At 47.0% G+C, this 11,707-nt stretch overlaps 1 long non-coding RNA gene across 1 annotated transcript in view; it reads left to right on the top strand.

Moving 5' to 3' along the window:
- The first annotated feature begins 370 nt into the window (after positions 1-370).
- Positions 371-11,707, top strand: part of LOC129710101 (uncharacterized) — a 15,047-nt gene continuing 3,710 nt past the window's right edge. Inside the window, exon 1 of the long non-coding RNA XR_008725634.1 lies at positions 371-734. This is a non-coding gene — a long non-coding RNA (uncharacterized LOC129710101). The remainder of the gene's footprint in view (positions 735-11,707) is intronic.

The following is an 11,707-nucleotide window of genomic DNA, read 5'->3' as shown; positions in this document are numbered from 1 at the left end:
TGCAGCTTTCGGTTCTTCGGCCCGTGGTTGGTGAGTCTGTTATTTGTCCACTGGTCCCACCTGTGAGGTGAGGCGATGTACGGTATCTCCCACCTGTGAGGCGGGTCTCGCCATTTAGCGAATGGACGAGGTGCTGACGGAGACTGCGGCCACGCGTTCAGGTAAGGGCCTCCTCCCCGAATGGTGCACGTTCAGCAAACACTCCACCTCTGCCATGTCTCCCCATCCCAGCCTTCCGTCGCCCCCACACAGCCGGAGAGTTCCGCGTATATCTCACTCACTGCGAACTCCACCCCAAAGCCTCACCTCCCCTCTCCCAACCAACGTGGCGAGTGGGTTCCCAGCACAGTGACCCTTGACTTCACCTGGAGTTCTCAACAAGGCACCTTGTGCACAAGTGACAGAGCGAGCTCCAAAAAGAGCGCGATGGATCCCTCCTATTGAGTTTCAAAGCAGTAATTCCATCTGCGAGCTGACAATGACATCACAGACTGTCTTCATTTTGCTTGCCCTGGTCTGTGCAGTCATTAATAATGAAGGTCGGGGAGTGAATTTCAACCTAACACAATCTTCCTCGACTTTTACAATGCCATCCTTGCTGATATTGCAGAGTTTTCCTGATGCCATTGAAAGCCCAAAGGCATTCGCCGTGCAGTCTGGAGGTTGACAAGGGCTGGGAGACAGCTGGAACAGCGTGAGCAGCAGATACCAGGTTCACACACACTGGGACGCAGGTAATAACACTGTTTAAACTAATGTGATGAGAATGCTTTTTAATTAAGGGTTTCCTTGCTATCCTCCCCTCCCCTTCTGGAAAGACTAGCAATCAGCTAATTTTGGGGGAGAATTTGCCTGTTTCATTGTGAGACGCACACAGGAATGAACAGGGAGGGGGTGTTATTGAACACAAACAATAGGAGGATTATTGTAGTCTGGAAGATTATTGTAGAATTTAGGAGATTGAGAGGGGATCTTATAGAAACTTACACAATTCTTAAGGGGTTGGACAGGCTAGATGCAGGAAGATTGTTCCCGATGTTGGGGAAGTCCAGGACAAGGGGTCACAGCTTAAGGATAAGGGGGAAATCCTTTAAAACTGAGATGAGAAGAACTTTTTTCACACAGAGAGTGGTGAATCTCTGGAACTCTCTGCCACAGAGGGTAGTTGAGGCCACAGTTCATTGGCTATATTTAAGAGGGAGTTAGATGTGGCCCTTGTGGCTAAGGGGATCAGGGGGTATGGAGAGAAGCCAGGTACGAGATACTGAGTTGGATGATCAGCCATGATCATATTGAATGGTGGTGCAGGCTCGAAGGGCCGAATGGCCTACTCCTGCACCTATTTTCTATGTTTCTATGTTTCTATGAATAACTGCGTCAGCATATGATGAGCGTTTGACGGCACTGGGTCTGTACTCGCTGGAGTTTAGAAGGGGGGGGGAGGGGAGGTGGGGGGGGGGGGGGGGGGGTGGTATGGAGAGAAGGCAGGTACAGGATATTGAATTGCGGTGCAGCCTCGAAGGGCCGAATGGCCTACTCCTGCACCTATTGTCTATGTTTTTATGTCTATGTTGCTATGTTTCATGTTCATAAGTTATAGGAGCAGAATTAAGCCATTCGGCCCATCAAGTCTACTCCGCTATTCTTCTTCTTTTTCTTCTTGCGTGTGGCGTGCACAGCCTAAAGTTGGAGGACAACTTGGTCTATTTGATCTTCTGTTTGTGCACGTCGAGTTGATTGCATTAGTCGAAACAGGGCAGACCACGTGAAGGTTGCAATCTCCTCCCCCCCCCCTCGCCATTCTACCACGGCTGGTCTATCTCTCCCTCTTAACCCCATTCTCCTGCCTTCTCCCCATAACCCCTGACACCCATACTAATCTAGAATCTATCTATCTTTGACTTAAAAATATCCATTGATGGCCTCCACAGCCTTCTGTGGCAATGAATTCCACAGATTCACCACCCTAGATAGACACATACTGATGGAGTAACTTAGCGGGTCAGTATCTCTGTATCTCTGTTTAAGAAGGAACTGCAGATGCTGGAAAATCGAAGGTACACAAAAATACTGGAGGAACTCAGCGGGTGCAGCAGCATCTATGGAGCGAAGGAGATAGGCAACGTTTCGGGCAGAACCCCTTCTTCAGACTGGGTGACGTTTTGGGTCGGGTAAAACCCGACACGTCACTCGTCCTTTTTCTCGAGAGATGCTCTCTGGCCCACTGAGTTACTCCAGCACTTTGTGTCTATCCATGTCCTTCTGTGGACTGCATCTTTGGTTACAATTCCAGGATTTTGCACTGTTTTGGCTACTTAGTATTAGGGTTATTAAGTTATTGTATCTTTGATCATTATATATCATCTCTGTGTTATTGCTTTTGCTGGCCTGCAAAGCTGAAGCAAGTAAGAATTTCATTGTTCCCTTGTCAGTTCATATGACAATTAAATACTCTTGACTCTCTTAATATCACTGAGAAGTAAGATTAATCTGCTTTTCAGAACTCGTCAAATCAAAGCACATCGCAGCTTTTTCTGAAGTGCAGTCAGTGCTGTAATGTAGGGAGACATAATCAGTTTGCAGATTCAAAGCGCGGCACGGTGGCGCAGCGGTAGAGTTGCTGCCTCACAGCGCCAGAGACCCGGGTTCGATCCTGACAACGGGTGCTGTCTGTACGGAGTTTGTACTTTCTCCTTGTGACCGCGTGGGTTTTCTCCGGGTGCTCTGGTTTCCTCCCACACTCCGAAGACGTGCAGGATCGTCGGTTAATTGGCTTTGGGAAAGTCGTACATTGTCCCTAACGTGTAGGATGGTGCTAGTGTACGGGGTGATCGCTGGTCATGGTCTTGGTGAGACCACACCTGGAGTATTGCGTACAGTTTTGGTCTAATCTGAGGAAGGACATTCTTGCCATAGAGGGAGTACAGAGAAGGTTCACCAGACTGATTCCTGGGATGTCAGGACTTTCATATGAAGAAAGACTGGATAGATTCGGCTTGTACTCGCTAGAATTTAGAAGATTGAGGGGGGGATCTTATAGAAACTTACAAAATTCTTAAGGGGTTGGACAGGCTAGATGCAGGAAGATTGTTCCTGATGTTGGGGAAGTCCAGGACAAGGGGTCACAGTTTAAGGACAAGGGGGAAATCCTTTAAAACCGAGATGAGAAAAATATTTTTAACACAGGGAGTGGTGAATCTGTGGAAGTCTCTGCCACAGAAGGTAGTTGAGGCCACAGTTCATTGGCTATATTTAAGAGGGAGTTAGATGTGGCCTTTGTGGCTAAAGGGATCAGGGGGTATGGAGAGAAGGCAGGTACGGGATACTGAGTTGGATGATCAGCCATGATCATATCGAATGGCGGTGCAGGCTCGAAGGGCCGAATGGCCTACTCCTGCACCTAATTTCTATGTTTCTATGTCCCTGGAGACTGTTGGATAATGTTGATGTACGGGGATCGCTGGTCGGCATGGACTCGATGGGCCGAAGGGCCTGTTTCTGCAATGAAAGCAATTTGGGGAAAATAAAATAAAATACGAGAGGAAGATCAGCCATGATCTTGATTAATAGAGGGATAGGCTCGAGGGGCCAAATGGCCTGTTTTTCTCCCCCAATTTCCAATGTTTCTTCCAGAACTCTTTCTTGCCAGCTACTGTGAGAGGGAAGAAGCTCCAACCTATACAATTGGATCCTTATTGATCGTTTATGAAGTTCGTTTTTATGAGGCTGACAATAGTTTTACAACTAATAAATGTAAATGTGAACATCAACAGCATGATTAAATTGCTGCACTAACATTTAAAAGCCTGAACTATTGATCTGGAGACACACATACAAATCCTATCATGGCAGCAGGGGAATTTAAAATCAATTAGTTAAAATAATCTGAAATTAATAAACACTTGTTCATTGGTATCATTTAAAATACCATGGGATATCATTTATCATGGCCCTTCATTGGTATCATTTAAAATTAAATTGGATAGGCATATGGATGAGAAGGGAATGGAGGGTTATGGTATGAGTGCAGGCAGGTGTCACTAAGGGGAAAAAAATTTTGTTCGGCATGGACTTGTAGGGCCGAGATGGCCTGTTTCCGTGCTGTAATTGTTATATGGTTATATGGTCATATGGTTGTTCATCTTGGCCATGAGTCTACAAGATAGTTGGGCTTCAAATTCACCCACACAAGACTGGAGATAATGGTGTAGTGAGGTTCAAATTCATATTTAAATTCCAATTAACACAAATTAAAGCAATTTTCGACATTTATGGGTGTCTTAATGCTGGTTTGTTCTCCCATGAGATCATTTCCAGACAGGATTGTCGTTTCATTTAGTTTGGTTTAGTTTAGTTTAGAGGTACAGCACGGAAACAGGCCCTTCGGCCCATCGGGTCCGGACCGACCATCGATCCCCGCACACTGACACTATCTACGCACACCAGGGACAATTTACATTTACAACAAGTCAATTAACCTACAAACCTGTTTAAGAAGGAACTGCAGATGCTGGAAAATCGAAGGTAGACAAAAGTGCTGGAGAAACTCAGCGGGTGCAGCAGCATCTATGGAGCGAAGGAAATAGGCAACATTTCGGGCCTCATCTGTGGTGGCAGAGGGGAACCCCCGTTCCCTGAAGAATGAGAACATTTCCGATGCCCTGGTGTGGAACACCTCATCCTGGGAGCAGATGCGGCGTAGACGGAGGAATTGGGAGTAGGGGATGGAGTCCTTACAGGAAGCAGGGTGGGAAGAAGTGTAGTCCAGATAGCCATGGGAGTCAGTGGGTTTATAGTGGATGTCGGTCAGAAGTCTATCACCTGCAATGGAGATAGTGAGGTCAAGGAATGGTAGGTGTATTTGATGGTCCAGGTGTATTTGAGTGCCGGATGGAAGTTAATGGTGAAGTGGATGAAGTCAGTCAGTTGTGTGTGGGTGCAGGAGGTGGCCCCAAAGCAGTCATCGATGCAAACCTGTACGTCTTTGTAAAACAAAAAGTGCTGGAGCAACACAACGGGTCAGGGTGCATCTGTGGAAGGTTCTTCAGACTGATTCACGGTCCCATCCTTAAGCATTGACGACCCATTCCCTCCACAGATTATTATTATTACTTTTTTTTAAAATTTTATTTATTAGAAGTAGTGTGCATTACAATGATATAAGCCAAAAATAACATAATACATTTTCTTGTACTGCTTCATATTTGAAACTTTAAAGAGAAGAAAAGTAAAGGGAGTTAGACGGGATGGTAAATGTGTGGAAGAATGATCAAGAGAGACTCTTAGAAACGAAAAACTCGAAAAAGAGTTAAGAGGCACTCCAAAGAAAAAGGGAAAGAGAATTGGAGTTAAGAAGCACGCCAAAGAAAAAGAAAAACTCGAAAAAGAGTTAAGAAGCACTCCAAAGAGAAAGAGAATTGGAGTTAAGAGGCACGCCAAAGAAAAAGAAAAAGAGAAAAAGAAAACAGAAGATATATTAAAAGTTTAAAAAAAAGATAAAAGGGATATACCAACCGTATTTCTACTCCCCCCCCCCCTCCCCTCCTCACTCACCAGGTCCTGAAACTATTTAATTTCAGAATTCTGTTGCACCTTATACTTGTAGTAAGTCGATAAATGGAGACCAAATATTTTGGAAATGGTCTGGTTTGCCTGCTAGAAGGAATCTCATATCTTCCAGGTGTAGCATAACCCTAACCCTAACCCTCCACAGATTATGACTGACCCACTGAATTAGTTTAGTTTATTGTCACGTATAGGTGCAGTGGAAAGGTTTTTTCGTTGCCTGCTATCCAGTCAGCGGAAAGACTATACATGATTATAGAGTATACACGTTGGGAGGTTATGTTGCAATTGTATAAGTTGTTGGTGAGGCAGCATTTAGAGTATATGGTGTTCAGTTTTGGGCACCATGTTATAGGAAAGATGCTCATCGGTTCATAGGTTCTGGGAGCAGAATTAGGCCATTCGGCCCATCAAGTCGACTCCACCATTCGATCATGACTGATCCATCTTTCCCTCTCAGCCCCATTCTCCTGCCTCCTCCCCATAGCCCCTGACACCCGTACTAACCAAGGATACATTAATCTCTGCGTTAAATATCACCATTGACATGGCCTCCACAGCCGTCTGTGGCAATGAATTCCATAGATTCACCGCCCTCTGTTGTCTGAGGCTGGAAAGGGTGCAGAGATGATTTGCACGCATGTTGCCAGGATTGAAGGGTGTGAGCTGCAGGGAGAGGTTGAGCAGGCTCGGACTGCAGGAGAATGGGGGGCGATCTTAGAGAGGTGTACAACATATTTCCCAGTGCATTGAAGTCAATTGACTGGAATACTTTATTGCTACAGGTGACAAGTCACAGTGAAATGTTTTGCCGGCATCACCAAGTGAACCAGAGGACATGGGTTTGAGGGGGGGGCAAAGATTTAATAGGAACCTGAGGGGTAACTTTTTTACACAAGGGGATGTGGGAGGAAACCGGAGCACCCAGAGGAAACCCACACAGTCACAGGGAGAACGTGCAAACTCCACACAGACAGCACCTGAGGTCAGTATTGTACTCGGGTCTTTGGTGCTGCCAGGCAGAGGATCTGTAGAGTATTTTCCCTTGCCAGTTGGAAGGGGGAGCAAGCTGAGACGGGAGTTAATTGTAAACTAACTTTTCATTGGCGGAGGTATGAATAATTTAGATGCTCGGCAGTGTTTACACCTGTTATTCACAGCACCAGCTGACTGCATGAGTCAGCGTAACTATTTGGATCTGAACCCTGTGGGAACCTGAAACGTAAATACACCTGACGTACCCTGGGAAACAATTATTTCTTCAATTCAGTGCATTGATGTTGGCACCGTCACTGAAGCCACATTCTCCTCCTGCCCATAATCTGAGTGCTATTCAGAGAGTATTTAGGAGTCATATACCTTGTGATAGCCCTGTCTCACTGTACGAGTTCATTCATAGAAACATAGAAAATAGGTGCAGGAGTAGGCCATTCAGCCCTTCGAGCCTGCACCGCCATTCAATATGATCATGGCTGATCATCCAACTCAGTATCCCTTACCTGCCTTCTCTCCATACCCCCTGATCCCTTTAGCCACAAGGGCCACATCTAACTCCCTCTTAAATATAGCCAATGAACTGTGGCCTCAACTACCTTCTGTGGCAGAGAATTCCACAGATTCACCACTCTCTGTGTAAAAAATGATTTCCTCATCTCGGTCCTAAAAGACTTCCCCCTTATCCTTAAACTGTGACCCCTTGTTCTGGACTTCCCCAACATCGGGAATAATCTTCCTGCATCTAGCCTGTCCAACCCCTTAAGAATGTTGTAAGATTCTATAAGATCCCCCCTCAATCTTCTAAATTCCAGCGAGTACAAGCCGAGTCTATCCAGTCTTTCTTCATATGAGCTCATTTCTTCAAGAGCTCTCCCGAGTTTAACCCAAAAATCGAACTCGTGGTAAGCACGTGGAATGTACGTAGCGGGTACGTCGGAGCTCGGGGACGTCTCTTAGCGGCTCGTAACGCTAACGGCAGGTATACGGGGAACGCGGGTGAGCTCGGGAAGACTCGTGAAGATTTTTCAACACGTTGGAAAATGTCCACGAGAGCCCCGAGTACCTACGAGCGGCCATTACCGTAAATCTCCGGGTTCGAATCAGGGCAAACTCGGGAGAGCTCTTGAATGAACTCGTACAGTGGGGACAGGGCTTTTATGTTTTTGGACTGGTACATAAGATGGAGCGGACAGGGAGGCTGATTTCAACTCCTCCAGTTCAGTTTAGTTTAGTTTAATTTAGTTTAGTTTAGTTCAGAGATACAGCGAGGAAACAGGCCCTTCGGCCCACCAGGTCCGTGCCGACCAGCGATCCCCGCATGTTAATGCTATCCCACACAAGCTTGGGACATTTGGTTTTTTTCATTCACCAAGCCAAATGTTTAAGAAGGAACAGCAGATGCTGGAAAAATCGAAGGTAGACAAAAATGCTGGAGAAACTCAGCGGGTGAGGCAGCATCTATGGAGCGTAGGAATAGGTGATCTCCCGGTGACCCAGCACTTCAACTATTTCCTTTGCTCCATCGATGCTGCCTCACCCGCTGAGTTTCTCCAGCATTTTCCTGTACCTTCAAATTACCTACATACCCGTTAGACACAAAATGCTGGAGTAACTCAGCGGGACAGGCAGCATCTCTGGGGAGAAGGAATGGGTGACGACTTGGGTTGAGATCCTTCATCAGACTGAGCGGAGGTGTTCAGCAAAACGATCGCCGAAGGGAGACTATGAGGTCCACCTGCACCTCCTCCAACCTCATCTACTGTACCCCCTGTTCCAGGTGACAACTCCTGTACATCGGCGAGACCAAGCGCAGGCTCGGCGATCGTTTCGCTGAACACCTCCGCTCAGTCCGCCTCAACCTACCTGATCTCCCGGTTGCTCAGCACTTTAACTCCCCCTCCCATTCCCAATCTGACCTCTCTGCCTTGGACCTCCTCCATTGTCAGAGTGAGGCCCAGCGCAAATTGGAGGAACAGCACCTCATATTTTGCTTGGGTAGTTTGCATCCCAGCCGTATGAACATTAACTTCTCTAACTTCAAATAGCCCTTGCTTTCCCTCGCTCTCCATCCCCTCCCCATCCCCAGTTCTCCTGCCAGTCAAACTGTCTCCGACTACATTCTATCTCAGCCCCGTCGACTCTCTGCAGAGGGGTCTCGACCCGAAACGTCATCCATTCCTTCTCTCCAGAGATGCTGCCTGTCCCGCTGAGTTACTCCAGCATTTTGTGTCTTCCTTCGATTTAATCCAGCATCTGCAGTTCTTTCCTACCTACACACCTGTACATCCTTGGAGTGTGAGCAGAGACCGAAGATCTTAGAGAAAAAGTTAGGTTTGGTCGTTTAGTTTAAGAGGCACAGTTAAGAGACACAGTGTGGAAAGAGGCCCTTCGGCCCGTTGAGTCGGCACCAGTGATCACCCGTATACTCGCACTATCCTACACACTAGGAACAATTTAAGGAAGCCAATTAATGTACAAACCTGTATGTCTATGTCCTTGGAGTGTGGGAGGAAACCGGAGCACCTGGAGAAAACCTTGTGGTCCCAGAGAGAATGTACAAACTCTGTAAAGGATGACACCTGTAGTCAGGATCGAACCCAGGTCTCTGGCGCTGTAAGGCAGCAACTCTACAGCTACGCCACAGTGCTGCCTCCAAACTCCTAGAGAATATCAGCGAACCCAATTAATTTTTACGGCAAGCTAGTAATTCACGACTAGACCCTTAGTGCTTTTCCAGTTTTTAATTCTAGATTTAATTTAATTACCTGAATTTAAATTCCCTTGTTGCCACAGTGGAACTTAAACATTGTCAATCTCTTCATGGGCTCCTGGTGGTGGAGTGGACGGTGAAGAAAGGTTTCCAAGGTTACAATAGGATCTGAACGAACTGCCAAGGTCAACCAAGGCATGATAGATGGAGAAACAAGGAACTGCAATTGCTGGTTCACATAGAAGGACGCAAAGTGCTGGAGTAACTCAGCGAGTCAGGCAGCGGAGTGCAGAATATGGATCGGTGGCGTTTCGTAGAGATCTTATAGAGGTGTACAAGATCATGAGAGGGATAGATCGGGTAGACGCACAGAGTCTCTTGCCCAGTGTAGGGGAATTGAGAATCAGAGGACATGCGTTTAAGGTGAGGGGGAAAGATGGTGGTGGGGCGGGTGGAACAAGCTGCCGGAGGAGGTAGTTTTGAGGCAGGTACTATTACAATGTTTAAGAGACATTTACACAGGTACCTGTGCATGGATTGGATAGGGATATGGGCCAAACGCAGGCAGGTGGGATAGAAACATAGAAACATAGAAAATAGGTGCAGGAGTAGGCCATTCGGCCCTTCGAGCCTGCACCGCCATTCAATATGATCATGGCTGATCATCCAACTCAGTATCCCGTACCTGCCTTCTCTCCATACCCCCTGATCCCTTTAGCCACAAGGGTCACATCTAACCCTCTCCTAAATATAGCCAATGAACTGTGGCCTCAACTACCTTCTGTGGCAGAGAGTTCCAGATATTCACCACTCTCTGCGTGAAAAATGTTATTCTCATCTCGGTTCTAAAGGGTTTACCCCTTATCCTTATGCTGTGACCCCTTGTCCTGGACTTCCCCGACATCGGGAACAATCTTCCCAACATCGGGAACAATCTGAGTGAACATGGGGCATGTTGATGGACGTGGGCAAGTTGGGCCAAAGGGACTGTTCCCACACCGCATGACTCTATGACAGTCTACACTGTGTCTCATTAAGATCCATCGGGTCACTTCTCCCTCCTCTATGAGAGCCCTTGTTGGAATTGTCTAACCTGGTGTCATGCATAGAAATTGGTTTTACCTGTGCTTCTATGCCTTCTTTTAGTGGTTAGGTTTAGGTTTCTTATTGTCATGTGTACTGAGGTACAGCGAAAAGCTTCGCTTTGCATGCTCCTCAATCGGGTGCTTGTCTGTACGGAGTTTGTACGTTCTCCCCGTGATCTGCACGAGCATTCTCCAGGGATGCTAGTTTCCTCCCACACTCCAAAGACGTACAAGTATCTAGATTAACTGGCTTGCCGCCTGTGTAAATTGTCCCTCGTGTGTGTAGGATAGTGTTGGTGGGCGGGGACCGCTGGTCAGTGCAGGCTCGGTGGGCCGAAGGGCCTGTTTCCGCGCTGTATCTCAGAGCTAAATCAGATAATACCACACATAAATAGAAACAAGCCAAACCTAACTACAGAGTGCAGAATATGGTTCCCAGCTGTGTAGCAAAACAGTGTCCGAGACAAAGTCCAATGTCCACGATGGGGTGGAGGAGAGTGGGAAGGAACTGGTTTATACCAAAAATGCTGGAGAAATCAGTGGGTCAGGCAGCACCTCTGGAGAAAAAGGGTAGGTGATGTCTCAGGTGGGAACCCTTCTGGGATGTCAGGACTTGCATATGAAGAAAGACTGGATAGACTCGGCTTGTACTCGCTAGAATTTAGAAGATTGAGGGGGGATCTTATAGAAACTTACCAAATTCTTAAGAGGTTGGACAGGCTAGATGCAGGAAGATTGTTCCCGATGTTGGGGAAGTCCAGGACAAGGGGTCACAGTTTAAGGATAAGGGGGAAATCCTTTAGGACCGAGATGAGAAAAACATTTTTCACACAGAGAGTGGTGAATCTGTGGAATTCTCTGCCACAGAAGGTAGCTGAGGCCACAGTTCATTGGCTATATTTAAGAGGGAGTTAGATGTAAAGGGATCAGGGGGTATGGAGAGAAGGCAGGTACAGGATACTGAGTTGGATGATCAGCCATGATCATATTGAATGGTGGTGCAGGCTCGAAGGGCCGAATGGCCTCTACTCCTGCTCCTATTGTCTATGTTTCTATGTTTCATCAGGCAGTAATCGGGCAGTAGTCTAGCTTGTGGACGGGCCGCTCAGAATCCTGATAACAGAGGGGAAGAAACTGTCCCTGTGCACTTTCAACTCCTGAGCCTCCTGCCTGACGAGGAGAAGGGTCTGTGTGACCTTCCATTCAACAATGCATTGTCCTTTGAAGAGGACAGAAAGGAGTGGGAGTCCTCAGAACACGCCGGGCCTTTGCTGAACATAAACCATTATCCTCCGCACTGCTGGAGCACAAATGTAATGGGACCAAGCGGAGTTTGAGCCCCCAGCAGTTT

Source organism: Leucoraja erinacea, chromosome 27 (assembly GCF_028641065.1).
Source record: "Leucoraja erinacea ecotype New England chromosome 27, Leri_hhj_1, whole genome shotgun sequence".
Classification (NCBI taxonomy): domain Eukaryota; kingdom Metazoa; phylum Chordata; class Chondrichthyes; order Rajiformes; family Rajidae; genus Leucoraja; species Leucoraja erinaceus.
This window is presented reverse-complemented; position numbering and strand designations above follow the sequence as displayed.